Source organism: Cupressus sempervirens, chromosome 7 (assembly GCF_028749045.1).
Source record: "Cupressus sempervirens isolate cs-2001-9-10 chromosome 7, ASM2874904v1, whole genome shotgun sequence".
NCBI classification, from domain to species: Eukaryota; Viridiplantae; Streptophyta; class Pinopsida; order Cupressales; family Cupressaceae; genus Cupressus; species Cupressus sempervirens.
In genome coordinates, this window is record NC_143124.1 from 277,513,412 (window position 1) to 277,527,669 (window position 14,258).

Here is a 14,258-nt window from a genome sequence, read left to right on the forward strand (position 1 = left end):
ATGAAATATAATGAGTTTACAAATAGATTCCATTAGCATTTATAGATCACAAATGATCAGCTAAAGAGACATAATACAAGTGGAGGGAAAACACCCAGGTGACTATTGGCCTTCAATATTCAACAATCTTCCACCTAAAGACAATAGTTACACCAGTGGACCACCCATTCCCATGCTCTACATGCTAGCCTACTTCTTTTTAACAAGGCCAAGAGAAGGCCTGGCACATTCAAACTTCTCCTTGGCAACAACCTTCATCAACATGCCCTTCGGATTGATCTTTGTATCAATTTTGGCAACCACTAGTTTCCCTTGTTCTACAACATAGTGAGCATGCTTGTCAATATGTTTGGACTGTCACTGAGAGGAATGATTATGAGCCATAAAAATTGTACTCTAACTATTAGAAAATAAAACATAATAATCTTTTTGCTAATTTAGATCGTTGAACAAGCATTGAAACCAAATAATCTCTCTAGCTACTTCAAAAAGAGCCAAGTATTTGGCTTCATCAGAAGAAAGTTCAACATAATGTTGTAGCCTTGAGGCCCAACTAATGGCAGCCACAGTAAATATCAAAGCATGACTAGTAGTAGACTTGCATTTTTCTCAACCTTTGGCAAGATAAGAATTGTTAAATCCTTGCAGTTGAGCATGATTTTTACCAAAACACAATGCATAATCAAAAGTACCCTTGAGATACTGCAATATCCACTTTACTACTTCCCAATGAGGCTTCTTGGGATTTTTCATGAATCTACTAACTACTCCTACCACATGAGCAATGTCAAGATGTGTAGAAACCATAGAATAAATTATGCTACCAACCACTAATTTATAAGGAGCATCATGCATAAAATCCTTCTCTTCTTGTGTTTTGAGACACAAATTAGAACTTAGGTGGAAGTGAGGAGCTAGAAGAATAGGAACATGTTTAGCTTCATCCATACCAAACTGCTCTACAACTTTGTCAATGTATGATTATTGTGACAAAGTAAGCATCTTCTTTTGTCTATCTCTAGTGATAGTAATTTCAAGAATCTTTTTGGCAGCCCCTAACTCTTTCATGGAGAATTGAGAAGCTAACTCTTTCTTTAACTTTCTAACTAGTTGAGGAGAAGAACTAGCAAGTAACATGTCATTAACATAGAGTAGAAAAATGACAAACTCACCACTAGGAAGTCTTTTAAATTTTACATGCATGGATCTAATTCACACTGGGGGAAGTTGCATTCAACCATGAACTGATCAAACTTAATGTACAACTATCTTGGAGCTTGCTTAAGCCCATACAAACTTCACTTCAACCAAAAATAGAGATGTTCTTTCCGCTTTTGAACAAATCCTTCAATTTATTCCTTGTACAATTCCTCATTGATGTCACCATGTAGAAAATTCATCTTGACATCAAGCTATTCTAACTCAAGATCCCAAATGGTTATCCATCCCAAAACTACCTAGATTATATACATTTGCACAACTGGTGAAAAAATATTTGCATAGTCTAGCCCCATTTTTTGAGCATACCCTTTTACAACCAACCAAGCACAATATCTCTTTCTGCCACCATCTTCCTCTTTTACCTTATATACCCAATGATTTTTCAGAGCTTTATGGTTGGGTGGAAATGAAACTAGTTCCCATGTTTTACTAGTTTTAAGAGAATTCATCTCTTCTTCCATCACAATCATCCACTATTTCTTTTTGTACTTCTACAAGCATCTCTAAAATTAACTAGTTCTACTTGATCAGAGATTATAATCTCAGGCTCTACCTCCTTAGAGCAAAGTAACTCATAGTCTAAATACTTGGTAGGCATCCTCTTTTGCCTTGTAGATTTCCTTGAGTCTAGAATGTGTTCCTCATTTTGAGAATTATTTTGTAGAAATTCATAACCATTACCCTTTAAAGATATGTCTATCCTCTATTGAATTTGATGAACAGAGATATCCATCAAATCACCCAAATTTTTCCTAGCACCAATGTAAGATGGAGTTAGGTTTGATTTCGGGTCCCAGTGATTATGCATTGAAGATGTATGTATTGCATTCTTAGCTCCAAAATTATCTAGTGCTAACTAAGAATGGAGATCCCCTTTCTGTTTTGCTAGACAAAAGCTCTATTCTCCACCAATGATCTCATGATGCAAGGATGGTAGACTAGGTTGTGAGCTAGAAACTGTGACAGGCCTCTGGCTACTACATTCTTGCATTTCATTGTGCAGATCATTATTGGAGGAAGGCATAATGCTATGGAATAATTTCACTACAACATCTTCACGTAACCCCTAGGCAAAATCAGACCTGCATGGATTGTTGAGCCCATGCTCTACATCCTGGCTATTGTTTGCATTAGAAACATGGATGAACATTGATAACCTCCAACACCATGTTTGGAAGAATTTGGCACTCAAGAAGATGTTCCATGGTAGTGAGAGAGGTTCAGAGGAGGCTCATTAATTGGAAACAACTTTGTACAAAGATTATGTTCACTATGGGCAAAAGTAGAGGAGGCATTGACATTTTCAAACATGTTCTCACTCTCGTGACCTGTCTCTAGCAGAGCATCCTGATTAAATAGAAAATGTTGATGCTCTCCCTTATTGTGGACATCTTCATGAGATCCCTAAAGGACATCGGGCCCATGTTGGTTTTTTATGTCATTTAATGCTATTGTGATGTATTTGAAAAAAATGCTCTCTCTGAGAAAGAGGAGTGTTATTCGATTGTAGTGGGCTTCCTTCAAATAATTCTTCAGTCTGTTGATAAAGATCTATACCAGAAATAGGGGATGAAGATAGTAGGATTTGGAGCTAAAATAGAGGTAGGAGTAGAAACCATAGGCTAAGACTGTGGATTTAATGAAGACTTATTCTCATTAAACAAAGACATAGGAATAAAATCTTCAATAACTAGAAACTTTGTCTCATTAAAGACCACATCTCTACTTCATAAAATCTTCTTTGTAATGGGATCCCATAACTGAAATCCAAATTGATCTTCACCATAGACCATGAAGTTACACTACTATGATTTTGAATCTAGCTTTATCCTTTTTTCTTTAGGAACATGAATAAATGCTTGATAGCCAAACACTTGAAGATCACAAATGATCAGCTAAAGAGACACAATACAAGTGGAGGGAAAACACCCATGTGATTATTAGCCTTCAATATTCAACAAACACAACATTGTGTAGTTGTCTTGAGCAGGGAATATTAAATATTCCATGCATAGTTTTTTCTTTATTGCGAGCTGGTATAGTCCATCTAGAATTGCATACATGACTTCACTTTGCATTGGCTAGCAGACAAGTTCTTGAAACATATTGTTAAGAATATAACATTTTAGTTAACAATTCTTTAATGGTAAGATCTAGTACAAATATTTATTATACTCATAATATCATAAATAATTTATTACATTGTAGCAATTAATTCATTGGAATATATCAGTTAGATTGGCAGAAAAAATATAATTTTCTTTTCTATTATAAAAAGAAGCAGTTGAGCTTTTATTGCATTGATTTTTTTTATTTAGCTCAAATTAAGCCTATATACTAATTTCTAATATAATTTATAGCTCATAATCTGATTTTTTTAAAATATTTTACTAATTTTACAATTTTAAAAATATGTGTCAAATAACTTTGACAAGTGCACATTAAACTCACAATTTGCACCATATTTTGAATAATAGCTGGTTCTATCAAGATCTCAATGACAAAAAATACAAACTCATGCAGACTTTACAAACCAAAGGCATAGATTACTAGGAAGAAAATAAAACTAATGGTCTCTTGTTATCTCCATAGCCAAAAAAAAATACAAGGTATAGTTTCATGCAAATTATCTCTATAAAAAATGTAGAAGTGTTGGTAAGCAGATTTCTTACTATAAAAATTTCCCAATGGAGTGTATGTGGAAAATCATTCATAATAGTTGGATAGGCACTTGGTATGCGGCCTTCCTCTATATTTAGAGAGATAGCTTCCTCGTATGATATAATTTTGAAGTCTTTCAAATAAAAGTAAAATCAAACTTTAAAAGATAAATAGAAAGCCGTTGATGATGAATGCACCACATGACTTCAAATCTTTCCTGGACTAACTTAAACCTACTAATAATAGTAATCAAGATCTATGCTTAAGTACTATTACTAGCACAATGCTGATCCAAAGATTCATAAACATCTGCACCATACTGTGAGAATTCTCACTGCAAAAAGAATCAATATTTTTGACAATTTAGATTTGAAAGAAGAGAACTCAAATTGCATGTTCCTTTATTTTCTTACACCAAGAACCTAAGAGGAATTTCTGATTACAAAAACTTAATTTGTACATACTTTTCGAATATCATCTTCTAATCAAAATTTGAGCATAGTGCTCCCTTTTTCTGAAGTCCAAAAAGTCCCTTTACAAACCCAAAAAGAATCCTTATATAGACATAAAGGTTAAGAACTACCTCTTCATGGTTAATAACTACCTCCAAAATACGTAATTTTGGAAAGTTTAACTAACCTCACTAAAATTAACCTATAAAAGGAAAACTCCAAAAACAATTTTTTTGTTAGAATTACTAAGAATGTATACATATCCAATCACTGTTCTTCTAGCTATGAAATCTATCTATCTAGAAATGAATGACTTATCCTTAAAAGCCCTATAAGCATTGAGGATGATCATCATTGAATCATAATTTGGAATGAACACATTCTCCATACTAAGTTTGGCTAATTAGAAGGCAATGGCAATAGAAACAAGATCTAGATAGACAATCAATTTATTATTTGATGAAATGACTTCCCTAGTATTTGGATGATAGGCCTTCATGCATTCCAATACTAGATCAGGGCACTGTACTAAGATTAGGTTCCCTTTGGCTTGAGCCAAGACACTTTCCAATATTTTTCCAACTAAAGGGGTCATGTTCTTGTTTTCAAGAGATGACCAAAAATCTTGAAGGCAAACACTTCCTAAAATGGTATCACCAATGTCAAGAAGCATACTTTTTAAAATGGGAGCATAATCTGACCTCTGATATTTATACCTCATGGTTTGGCTACTGATCCTTCTTTTGATTAATTTAAATGTTTTTTCAAATCCTTCAAGATACTTCACAAATTAGAGACTTCTTAGAGTTTTTCTATTAAGTAAGCTAATGACTATTTGTAGCTTTCAGCATGCACCAAAGCTTGGATTGACCTTTAAAATATTGCTTCTTCCTTTACTTATGATAGCACCAATTTGGAGTGTGTCCATGCTTTGTAATTTAATGCATATGAAATTGCCACTTTATTTAAGAGCATACATGTTTACTTTGCATTTGATGTTTCAAAGGTAGTATGTGCATTTATGTAGACACTTGGGAAAATAGTTTGAATGCTTTGTCCATGTTCCTATGCTCTAGGTTGGTAGGTCACTCAATAACATTTTGTAAAACAAATATTGAGTTATTTTCTTTGCTCTATCCTTCTTAATTTTGAGCATTTCGATTGGCAACTTCATGTTCATTAAACACCATATTCATGAATCACTTGCTTTGTTTGTGATTGCTACCAACAAGCTGGGGCTAGGAGTAAAAATCTCACATTAAAGGTTGGCATGCTAGCTATGGCTTGATGAAAAATATACATATTTGATAGCAAGGTTTGCAAAGGTGCAGGCAAAAGGAAAAATTTGAACTAGGGTTACACTGGCGAATTTCCAAGGTTGAGATATACATGCATGCTAGTCAAAGGTGACAGGGAAGGAATCTCCAGTCAAAGAACATGTCTTTGAGGCATCCTATCAAACAGTTGCCATTCCACATCCCTCCACCATCTTTTAATTTGCAACCACTCAATTATTTCTCACACCACAATCCAAATATCACAAGTTAATAGAGGAATAGAAAGCCGTAGCTAGAAACAAAAATGTCCCTTTATACAACTCATGTGCTTTGTCAGGGCTTGATGGGGAATGAAGAAGTCAGCACAGTGATATCGTATCTTACCACTTGTGCACTTGAATGCTAGAGAACTCTGTCAAACCATTGGCAAGCTTTGTCATCAACAATTAATCCATGATATTGGACATGCCACATGTTCTTTCATTTTTCCTGTGGTTCCTTATTCTAGAGGTTTGAGATACATAATCTAGCTTCTAATACATAATTTTTTGCATGTTAAATGCTTGATGCAGTGAGCATTTTGGTTGGTGCACAATCTTTATATCAGCGGCTTCCTTTATGTCAAAAAAATCACATATCTCAGTTTGAGATAATCTCACAATATAATGATGCCCTCTATTTACTGCCCATACTTTCATTAAGTTAATCCTCTTTGCACACGAGCTCAAATCTTAGGGAAGTTGGTCAAACATTACATGTGTATCTTATAACCCTTATTTTCATTGATATCTGCACATAACCAATCATCTAAAATTATCTAATGTTGCAACTTGGAAGTAATCGTTACCATCTTAGTGGTCTTTACACTTGGTTTTCCTAATAGTGAATGAATTGTTACCATCAGACTTGCATGGGGTGATGAATTTTTTCTAGAAACATTTACATTATAACTTATTATGAAGCACCATATACCCAATCCTTCACTAAGAAATTTAAGAGGTTAATAACCATCTCAAAAATACATATTTTGGACTCAAACATTAACCTCTTTTAAAAAGGTTAATGGTTAATGCTTTAGTTCAGAAAATGTGTTTTGATCCCCAAACATTAACTTTTTTAAAAGGTTAATCTTGCAAGCTTTTCTTAACCTCTTTTTAGAAGCTTAATCTTGAAAGCTTTTCTTAACCTCTTTTTTTTTTTTTTAAAGAGAGGTTAATTGTTAATGATTCAATTGAAAATAAACATTTTTAGTTCCATCATTAGTCTGCAGCAAGTTTTGGCTCGAAAGCTAGATTTTGAAAATTCAAAGTGCTAGGTGGAGCTAGGACTGAGCTGGAGATATTAAAGGGAAAAATTTCTCAAAAACTCAGAGATGAAATGATCATTTCAATCACTAAAATGAGGCATATTTGAAAAATAACCATAGCATTAAGAAGATCAAAATTGAGACAATTTTGATAATTGGGTAACAACTAGCTATATTTGGGGACAAGGACATTATAAGGATGAAGCTTGAATCCAAAAAAAACTAGAACTATACTTTATCCATTGGGTTCTAGAGTCGAGTCACCTAAGGGACCACTTTGCAAAAGAGGGAATGAACACCAAAAACAAGACGATAGAAAGGAAAACTCAAAGCAATACAAACTCCTAAGTAGACTATGTACAAGGTAGGTTTACCTACCTGCAGTGAGTCAAGGTATAATCATGAAAATCCATTGATTGGATGGGGAAAATAAATATGGTGGTGTGCTAACATGTGAAAACTTTTAGATTCTTGTGGACTCAAATATAAGCTGGCTCTTGGAACTCCAATTCTAACATTCAAGCATGTTCCGCCTCTCTAGATAAAGGGATAGATCCAAATAACTAGGCTTTATCAAAAATCTTAGACTTCAAAATCAATTCTACTTCCTATTGCATGGCATTGACGACTTCATTTTCAAAGAGTTTAATCATAAGACTCTCAAGTTTCTGAATGCATCTCTATCCTCTCCTCTACTTGATAAGCCTTCTAGTTGAATTTATAGTGATTGATCATCATGAAGTCTTGAAATCAGTTCTGACACTAAACACTCTTGATTTTCCATGGGCATGATCATCGTTGAATCCTCTATAAAATTATTGTAACCTAGATGCACATCTATGTTAGATTGAATCTTCCCACGATTCATTTCTTCTTCCTCATCTTCTAAAAGATTCTCTTGAATCTTTAAACACTTCAGAGTTACATTGATACAATCTTCAAAATTGCAGGTTAAAACTACACGTTTCGTCCCATTAATATCAAAATTCTCTATCTAGAGGATCTTCAAATGGCTAAGACAAGAAGGTCTCAAAGCTTGTGTTGAATTTATTTCATACAATATGTGGTGTGTAGTAACCTGCGGAGTTATAGCCATTGAACCTTGTCTTTGAATACCAACTTGAGAATCATCAATAGAAATGCCTTCCTCTAAGAATAAAGGATTAAAGTAAACATTTTCTTCATAGAGGAAATTACCATTCAAGGATTTTGAGCACAATTTTGGAGTAACTACATCATAAGAGTTTTCTTCACTAGATTTCTCAATGATATCCCTTACTAACTCATTACTTTTCTTCATCATGGTTATTCTTCTCATAGAAGCTCTTCGGCATTGGATTTCCTATTTGATGAAAAGACTCAAAAAGAGGATTTCCTTGAACTTTGAATTATCCATAGGATTTTAATTTCACGTATGTTGGATTCGAGGAAGTTGTCTTCATATCCATATAGCTTTCATCTTCAATACGTTCAGTTATATCTACACCCTTTTGAATCATCATTTCTTCTCCAAGACATTTTTCATGAAATGTGAAAGTTGGCATGCATGATAGAGAATGAAGGCTAGATAGTTTATCTTCTTCTCTTTAAAACTGATTTTTAGTTTTTTCATCAACCGATCTTCTAATCACAAGTTCATCAATATCATCAAATCTAAAGATCTCCATTTCCTTAGGGAAAGCAGATATTTGTAGAAGTTCATTGGTGCTTTTATCTTTGTTAATGGTAGTGGTTTCAAGATTGTGCCATAAAATCTAAAGTATTGATGTCATCAATAGATTCATCATCTTGAATGATCATGGAAGGATGAATCAAAAGATCTTCTACACATAGGAAGTCATCATATATAGCATCGAGGCACCAAGTAGGAATAAAAGCAGTATGAAATTCACCTTGATCCACATTTTCCTCATCTTCAATCATATGTTGCATAGTTTCTTGAGATTGTGGTATTTCTTTTTCTCTTTCATTAGGATCAAGATGATTGAATACTTTTTCTTGGGTTTGGGAATTTTCACAATGATGCCTTTATAGATTACCAAACCATTCTTCTTCTATCAACACCATCTCTCAACCATCTCCTTGATTAGATGTAGAATCCATGTCTTCTTTCATGCATGAAGAATTAGATGAATCCTTTCTAACATTTGGATTGGGAGATGTTCTATTATCAAGAAAATAATTCTTGCATGGTTCTTCTTTCTCAAGTTCTCATAGTATTTGAAGTAAAGAAGGATGTACTTTGTTAGGATCTAGGCGTGCATTGCCATAGAAGCTTTTTAAAAATTCAACCTGATTGGGATCAATGGAAGTATGATTTTGATGAGCAATAGGTGCAAGAATTGGAGCACCTTTTTGACCACCACTATCCATCTTCGATTGACATGAATCACTTTTCTTATCAAGTTCTTCCTTATGGTCATATGTCAAACTTCTTTCTGAAAATGATTTTGGTCTATGAGAGAAAAACTGATTATCCTTACTATCTTGTTCATCTATCTTTTGCAAAGTCCGGAGCAAAGATGGATGAATCCCTCCTGGATGTAGTTTTTGTCCACCATAGAAAATTTTCAAGAAGCTTTCCTACTTATGATCAATAAAAATCTGATTTTACTAAGATACAGGTGCATGAGAGACATTTTTAGTATTCCTCATTGCTGATTTAGATGAAGCACATTTTTCAGCAAGGCCTTCTTTATCATTATATGATGAATCTTTTTCCAAGAAGGATTCTTGATCATGAAAAATAAAATCATAGTCCTTTCCATATTCTTCTTCAATATTTCACAAAACCTGAAGTAAGTGGGGATGAACCATTTTAGGATTTAGCCTCCTACTGCCATAGAAATTCTTCACAAATTCACCTTACAGAGGCTCATCGAGAATTTTTTTCTTAGGTTATGAAAAGTATTCATCATCACTATCACTATCATTGTCACTTTCAACTTTTCCCTTGTACCAAACCATGATTTTGAATTGCCACCTTGAATTAGAGTCATCAATAATCAATCTTTAAAATAGAGTCACCATACTTCATTCCAAGGAAGGTACCTTTTATCAACCATGTTATTGATTAGTGTTCACTTGGTTTTGGATGTCACCAAGATTTTGCCTATTTCTTCCTAAAATGGCAATTATTCTTTCAACAACTACAATGTTTTAACCAATAGGAGCTCTTTGCAATATTTCACTGAATTCTTCTTCTTCTTCTAGAACCTGGTTCACTTGATGATATTGCTAAGCATTTCATCAATGCCTCTAGGCTAGTGTGTTCAAATCTAAAATAATATCTTCCTATGTGTCCTGAAAGTGAAGATTCGACTGGAGAACTAGAAGCACATTCTCATGTAGCAATACTATGTTATTTCATCATAGGTGATTGATTAATCTTTCTCATTCGATCCCCAGTAGAGTCACCAAAAATCTATTGGTAAGTAGATTTGTCACTATAAAAATTGCCCAATGAAGTGTATATGGAAAACCATTCACAATAGTTGTATAGGCCCTTGGTATGCACCCTTCCTCTGTGTTTAGAGGGTCAGCTCCCTCGTATGATATGATTTTGAAGTTTTTCAAATAAAAGTAAAACCAAACTTTAAAAGATAAATAGAAAGCCATTGATGAAAAATGCACCACATGACTTCAAAGCTTTCCTAGACTATCTTAAAACTGCTAATAACAATAATCAAGATCTATGCTTAAGTACTATTACTAGTAGACTGCTAATCCAAATATTCATAAACATTTGCACCATACTGTGAGAATGCTCACTACAAAAAGAATCAATATTTCTAACAATTTAGATTGAAAGAAGAGAACTCAAATTGCACGTTGCTTTATTTTCTTGCACCAAGAACCTAAGAGGAATTTCTAATTACAAAAATTAAATTTGTACATACTTTCCAAATATCATCTCCTAATCAAAATTTTAGCATAGTGCTCCTTTTATCTAAAGTCCAAAAAGTCCCTTTACAAAGCCAAAAAGAATCCTTATATAGACACAAAGGTTAAGAACTACCTCTTCATGCTTAATAACTACCTTTGAAATATGTAATTTTGGAGAGGTTAATTAACCTCACTAAAATCAATCTATACAAGGAAAACTCCAAAAACAAAACTTTAGCTAGAATTACTAAGAATGTATACATATCCAATCATTGTTCTTCTAGCTATGAACTCTATCTATTTGGACATGATTGACTTATCCCGAAAAGTCTTATAAGTGTCAAGGATGATCATCATTAAATCATAATTTGGAATGAACACATTTTCCATCCTGAGCTTGGCTAATCAGAAGGCAATGGCAATAAAAACAAGATCCAGACAAACAATCACTTTATTATTTGATGAAATGACTTCCCTAGTATTTAGATGATAGGCCTTCATGCATTCTTATACTAGGTTAGGGCACTATACTAAGATGGGGTGCCCTCCTGCTTGAGTCAAGCCACTTTCCAATATTTTTCCAACTAAAGGGGTCATGTCCTCATTCTCAAGAGATGACCAAAAATCTTGAAGGAAAACACTTCCTAAAATGGTATCACCAATGTTGGGAAGCGTACTTTTTAAAATGGGAGCATAATCCAGCCTCTGATATTTATACTTCATGGTTCGGCTACTCTTGCTTCTTTTGATTAATTTAAATGTTTTTCAAATCCTTCAAGATAATTCACAAATTGGAGACTTCTTTGAGTTTTTCTATTAAGGTAATCTAATGACTATCTGTAGCTTTCAGCATGCACCAAAGCTTGGATTTACCTTTAAAATATTGCCTCTTCCTTTGTTTATGATAGCATCAATTTGGAGTGTGTCCATGCTTTCAAATTTAATCTATATGAAATTGCTTCTTTATTTCAGAGCATACATGTTTACTTTGCATTTGATCTTTCAAAGCTGGTATGTGCATTTATGTAGACATTTGGGAAAATAGTTTGAATTCTTTTTCTATGTTCCTATGCTCTAGGTTGGTAGGCCACTCAATAACATTCTGTAAAAAAAATACCGAGTTATTGTCTACGCTCTATCCTTCTCGATATTGACCATTTGGATTGCCAACTTCATGATCATTAGACACCATATTCATCAATCACGTGCCTTTTTTGTGATCACTACCAACAAGCCACAACTGGGAGTAGAGATCTCACATTAAAGGTTGGCATGCTAGCTATGGTTCAATGAAGAATATCTATATTTTATAGCAAGGTTTGCAAAGGCATAGACAGAAAGAAAAACCCAAACTAGGCTTACACCGGCGGCTTTCCAACATTGAGATATACATGCATGCTGGTCAAAGGTGACAGAGAAGGAATCTCTAGTCAAACAACATGTCTTTGAGGTATTTTATCAAGTAGTTGGAATCCCATATCCCTCTTCCATCTTTTAATGTGTAGCTGCTCCATTCTTTCTCACACCACAATCCAAATATCACAGGTTAATATAGGAATAGAAAGCCATAGCTAGGAACATAAATCTCCCTTTATACAACTCATGTGCTTTGTCTGGGATTGATGGGGAATGAAGAAGTCAACACAATGATCTCGTATCTTACTACTCATGTGCTTGAAGGCTGGGAAACTCTGTCAAACAGTTGGCAAGATTTGTCATCAACAATTAATTCATCATATTGGGCATGCCACATGTTCTTTCATTCTGCCTACGGTTCCTTACTTTGGAGATTTGAGATATATAATCTAGCTTCTAATACATAATTTCCTGCACATTAAATGCTTGATGCAGTGAACATTTTGGTTGGTGCACAATCTTCATATCAGCAGCTTCTTTTGTATCAAACAAATCACATATATCAATTTGAGATAATCTCACAATATAATGATGCCCTCCTTTTACGACCCATACTTTCATTAAGTTAATCCACTTTGCACATGAGCTCAAAGCTTAGGGAAGTTAGTCAAACATTGTATGTGTATCTTATAATCCTTATTTTCATTGATATCTGCAAACAAGAAATCTTTTGAAATTATCTAATGCTGCAACTTGGAGGTAATTGTTGCCACCTTAGTGGTCTTTACACTTGGTTTTCCTGATAGTGAATGAATTGTTACCATCATACTTGCATGGGGTGATGAAGTTTTTCCAGAAACATTTGCATTAAGACTGATCATGAAGCACCATATACCCAATCCTTCACTAAGAAATTTAACAGGTTAATAACCATCTCAAAAATATGTATTTTGGACTCAAACATTAATCTCTTTTAAAAAGATTGATGCTTAATGCTTTAGTTGTGTTTTGATCCCCAAACATTAACCTTTTTAAAAGGTTAATCTTGAAAGGTTTTCTTAATCTCTTTTTTTTTTTTTTAAAAAGAGAGGTTAATGATTAATGATTCAATTGAAAATAAGCATTTTTAGTTCCTTCATTAACCTGTGGCAACTTTTGGCTTGGAAGCTAGATTTTGAAAATTCAAAGTGTTGGGCAGAGCTAGGAACAAGCCAGAGATATTGAAGGGAAAAATTTCTCAAAAACTTAGAGATGAAATGACCATTTCAATAGCTAAAATGAGGCATATTTCAAAAATAACCATAGCATTAACAAGATCAAAATTGAGACCATTTTGATAACTGGATAACAAGAAGGTATAATTTCTTACGAACAAAAGAATTTTGAGACCACATGATTTTAAACAGACATACCCCTCAAATCTTGCTCTGCCTTAGTTGTATTTCCCATGATGCATGGGACACATATTCTTAATCTTGGTGGTTTCCAAGATACATTTGTAATGAAATAAGTACTTGCATGGAAACTTTTTCAAATCCCCACAACTCTCTTTCAAGGGATCGAGGTATATCGCACAAAGAATATTCTCCCCATCACATTTTATTCCTTCACATGGCGATCCCAAAATCTTTGTGGCTTCTTCATTGGCAACTAGGGTAGATTTATTTATGGCACTATCTTCCACTAATTCATTCACATCATTTGAATCTAAAATAAAGCTTTCAGTTTCTACAAGTATTTCCCTTTCCTTAATATGAGAATGACCATCATCCATCTCTCTCGGAGCACTATAAAAGTTGAGATTTTCTACGTATTTTTCCTTCTCCTCTTTAGACTCCTCACTATAAAATCATTTTAGAAAATGAGATCATCTCTACATGACTGTAGTAGTATATTTATAATGCATACAAACCATTCAAACCTAGAAGGGTAGAAGACCATTATTCAAAATTAGAAAAGATTTAACTATATCTAAATCTCAACAGTTTGCTTAAAAATATGATTTATTTTTTCCCTACTTAAAAAAATCTCTGAATTATATTATATATGTACTATTGCATTCAGTTTGTCCCATTTCTAATTAGATTTTACCAATCACAA